Genomic DNA, 5,378 nt, shown 5'->3' on the forward strand with positions numbered 1-5,378 from the left:
GCGTAAAAAAATGCAAATCCTTTCGTGCCAGAAAGATTTCTCGTTGAAAAGTTTTAGAAGCACGTAACACCGCTTTTCATTTCACGCTTTGCATCGAAACGGTATAAGCACGTAAACCACACACGCTCGCTCGTATTGAACCTCCACAATATCGGTGTTCTTTCGCCTTTTTTCATAAATACCATTTTTTGCAATGAACCAATATCAGCTTAAACGTTCCTTTTTTATTTGGTTCTTCTCTCTCCTCTCATGTGTTTCAGTCATATTAAAAATTGTTGTTCCTCCAAACTCTCTCTATTCTCTCTCCTTTCACTCTCTTTGGTATTTTATTTAAGACACACCGATAAAGGTTAGCGCGTACAGTGGCGTGCTGAACGTACCGTGATAGCGCGTACAACGGACATGCTGTTCGAAAAACGAACAAGAGGAAGCACGTACAAAGGTAGCTCGCGCTAGGCATATATCGATACGAAACCTCCGTTTTTAGTCTCTCTTTTCGTCGTGGATATCGAAGAAGCGCGTAAAAGAAAATCCCGCTAAAACTCTCTCCGTGCCGGAAAGTGTGTATCCGTTGAAATTTTTGAAGCACGTACACCCGCTTTCACGCTTTACATCGAAACGGTATAAGCACGTAAACCACACACGCTCCGTATTGAACCTCCACAATATCGGTGTTCTTTCCGCCTTTTTCATAAATACCATTTTTTTGTGATGAACCAATATCAGCTTAAACGTTCCCTTTTTTTATTTGGTTCTTCTCTCATGTGTTTTTCAGTCATATTAAATTTTTGTTCCTCCAAACTCTCTCTTCTATTCTCTCCTTTCAACTCTCTTTGGTATTTTATTTAAGACACACCGATAAAGGTTAGCGCGTACAAGTGGCGTGCTGAACGTACCGTGATAGCGCGTACAACGGACATGCTGTTCGAAAAAAACAAATCGGAGCAAGCACGTACACAGAGAATTTTAGCTCGCGCTGGGCACATCGATTCTTACAAATCCACCCAAATTTTTATTTTCTCTCTCTCAAAATTTCGTGTCATAGTTACGATACACCGTAATAATATTTTTTGTACGTATAAGCGAAAACTCGATGTAATATCGAGAAATCACCCGTACCGAAAACTCTTCACTTTGGAAGAAGTTTCCATTTCAGAAACCGTTTTTACGAGTCATAGTTACATATTATTTCGTTTCAATATCTCTGCGCTGTACGTATAGTGAAGCATTTATTTAATATTTTACTTCATCGTACCGAAAAACTCTCCGCGAAGAAGAAGTTTTCTCGCGCATCGAGAAAATATTTAGGCGTTCGAGACGCACAAAACATTAAGGGGACGTAATATCATTTCTGAATTTCGGAATAAATATTCCGTTTCAAAATTTTTTAGCCTCTCGACTGAAGGCGTTGTAACGAACAAGTTCGTTCAACACCACTATCTAATTCATTTTTAAAATAAATTTTATAAAACCTTTTTTGGCCCGTTTTAGAACGGTCGGTTTTATTCTATCCCTTTTTAATTTTTAGTAGCCTGTGCCGCTTGAGTCAGTACAACGTACACACCAAAGTGCATACGAGTCACCAGCCTCATGTTAAAGGTTCGTCGCATATGTGCCATTTGGTCTTAGACGCCGACACGCGACAATGCAGTGTGGAGAAAATCCTGCATCGATACCGAGAACACGAACAGTCGAGGCAACACGAAGTTACGCACGAGGAGCGGTGGACTAGTTCTCAACCGAGGTCATAGAATAGCCACGCGCCCGACTCTGTTCCGTCTGGTACGATCGGACCGAACGTCTCCTTATAGGTACCGAACGGCCGGCCGGATGGTCGGCGACGCCGGCCGTTACGCACGGGCGCTTACGATGCTAACGCGCGATCCGAACGTGCCAATTCGAAAGTGCGGTAAAACTTAGCGCGAAAAAATCGATTTTTCAAAAAGTTGTCAAACACGCTAAAAAGTATACGGACGATGTTTTAACAATTATTTTACGAAATTTAATGACAAAATTAATCGAAAAAAAATTTTTTTTCCTTTTCTCGCCAAAATAAATACCAAACGAATTTCTAACGTAATAAACGAGTAACAAATAACAGTATACGTCCAAATAACATACAAGAATCGAGAAAATATTTATATTTTTTCAAAAAATTGAGCAAAAATCTCTCCGCATAGTCGGTTCGGTGCCGAGTCCGAACGTACCAAAGTACCTCCGGCATAGTCGGTTCGGTGAATCGACGACTGACAACCTATATAAAAAACGATTAAAACCTATAGAATAACGTATCACTAGAACATTTATACCATTTTGGCACGTTCGGATTCATAATTAACGAAATTATCGAAAATTTTTCATTGCGCATAGTCGGTTCGGTGAAAAGGTGACTGACAACCTATATTAAAAATGATTAAAACGTATAGAATAACGCACTACTAGAACATTTATACCATTTTGGCACGTTCGGATTCATAATTAACGAAATTATCCAAAATTTTTCGTTCCGCATAGTCGGTTCGGTGAAACGATGACTGACAACCTATATAAAAAACGATTAAAACCAATAGAATAACGTATTACTAGAACATTTATACAATTTTGGCACGTTCGGATTCATAAATAACAAAATTATTGAAAATTTTTCGTTCCGCATAGTCGGTTCGGTGGACCGTCTGATGCGAGACAATGTCCCACCGGCATAGTCGGTTCGGTGAATCGACGACTGACAACCTATATAAAAAACGATTAAAACCTATAGAATAACGTATCACAAGAACATTTATACCATTTTGGCACGTTCGGATTCATAATTGACGAAATTATCGAAAATTTTTCATTGCGCAAAGTCGGTTCGGTGAAAAGGTGACTGACAACCTATATTAGAAATGATTAAAACGTATAGAATAACGCATTACTAGAACATTTATACTATTTTGGCACGTTCGGATTCATAATTAACGAAATTATCTAAAATTTTTCGTTCCGCATAGTCGGTTCGGTGAAACGATGACTGACAACCTATATTAAAAACGATTAAAACCTATAGAATAACGTATTATTAGAACGTTTATACAATTTTGGCACGTTCGGATTCATAAATAACAAAATTATTGAAAATTTTTCGTTCCGCATAGTCGGTTCGGTAGGCCGTCCGACCGGGACCAAGTCCGTTCGGCATAGTCGGTTCGGTGAAACGATGACTGACAACCTATACTAAGAACGATTAAAACCAATAGAATAACGCATTACTAGAACATTTATACCATTTTGACACGTTCGGATTCATAATTAACGAAATTATCGAAAATTTTTCATTACGCATAGTCGGTTCGGTGAAACGGTGACTGACAACATATATTAAAAATGATTAAAACGTAAAGAATAACGCATTACTAGACCATTTATACCATTTTGGCACGTTCGGATTCATAATTAACGAAATTATCCAAAATTTTTCGTTCCGCATAGTCGGTTCGGTGAAACGATGACTGACAACCTATATAAAAAACGATTAAAACCAATAGAATAACGTATTACTAGAACATTTATACAATTTTGGCACGTTCGGATTCATAAATAACAAAATTATTGAAAATTTTTCGTTCCGCATAGTCGGTTCGGTGGACCGTCTGATGCGAGACAATGTCCCACCGGCATAGTCGGTTCGGTGAATCGACGACTGACAACCTATATAAAAAACGATTAAAACCTATAGAATAACGTATCACTAGAACATTTATACCATTTTGGCACGTTCGGATTCATAATTGACGAAATTATCGAAAATTTTTCATTGCGCAGAGTCGGTTCGGTGAAAAGGTGACTGACAACCTATATTAGAAATGATTAAAACGTATAGAATAACGCATTACTAGAACATTTATACTATTTTGGCACGTTCGGATTCATAATTAACGAAATTATCTAAAATTTTTCGTTCCGCATAGTCGGTTCGGTGAAACGATGACTGACAACCTATATTAAAAACGATTAAAACCTATAGAATAACGTATTATTAGAACGTTTATACAATTTTGGCACGTTCGGATTCATAAATAACAAAATTATTGAAAATTTTTCGTTCCGCATAGTCGGTTCGGTAGGCCGTCCGACCGGGACCAAGTCCGTTCGGCATAGTCGGTTCGGTGAAACGATGACTGACAACCTATACTAAGAACGATTAAAACCAATAGAATAACGCATTACTAGAACATTTATACCATTTTGACACGTTCGGATTCATAATTAACGAAATTATCGAAAATTTTTCATTACGCATAGTCGGTTCGGTGAAACGGTGACTGACAACATATATTAAAAATGATTAAAACGTAAAGAATAACGCATTACTAGACCATTTATACCATTTTGGCACGTTCGGATTCATAATTAACGAAATTATCCAAAATTTTTCGTTCCGCATAGTCGGTTCGGTGAAACGATGACTGACAACCTATATAAAAAACGATTAAAACCAATAGAATAACGTATTACTAGAACATTTATACAATTTTGGCACGTTCGGATTCATAAATAACAAAATTATTGAAAATTTTTCGTTCCGCATAGTCGGTTCGGTGGACCGTCTGATGCGAGACAATGTCCCACCGGCATAGTCGGTTCGGTGAATCGACGACTGACAACCTATATAAAAAACGATTAAAACCTATAGAATAACGTATCACTAGAACATTTATACCATTTTGGCACGTTCGGATTCATAATTGACGAAATTATCGAAAATTTTTCATTGCGCAGAGTCGGTTCGGTGAAAAGGTGACTGACAACCTATATTAGAAATGATTAAAACGTATAGAATAACGCATTACTAGAACATTTATACTATTTTGGCACGTTCGGATTCATAATTAACGAAATTATCTAAAATTTTTCGTTCCGCATAGTCGGTTCGGTGAAACGATGACTGACAACCTATATTAAAAACGATTAAAACCTATAGAATAACGTATTATTAGAACGTTTATACAATTTTGGCACGTTCGGATTCATAAATAACAAAATTATTGAAAATTTTTCGTTCCGCATAGTCGGTTCGGTAGGCCGTCCGACCGGGACCAAGTCCGTTCGGCATAGTCGGTTCGGTGAAACGATGACTGACAACCTATACTAAGAACGATTAAAACCAATAGAATAACGCATTACTAGAACATTTATACCATTTTGACACGTTCGGATTCATAATTAACGAAATTATCGAAAATTTTTCATTACGCATAGTCGGTTCGGTGAAACGGTGACTGACAACATATATTAAAAATGATTAAAACGTAAAGAATAACGCATTACTAGACCATTTATACCATTTTGGCACGTTCGGATTCATAATTAACGAAATTATCCAAAATTTTTCGTTC

This window comes from Megachile rotundata, unplaced genomic scaffold (genome assembly GCF_050947335.1).
Source record: "Megachile rotundata isolate GNS110a unplaced genomic scaffold, iyMegRotu1 scaffold0581, whole genome shotgun sequence".
In the NCBI taxonomy this organism is placed as follows: domain Eukaryota; kingdom Metazoa; phylum Arthropoda; class Insecta; order Hymenoptera; family Megachilidae; genus Megachile; species Megachile rotundata.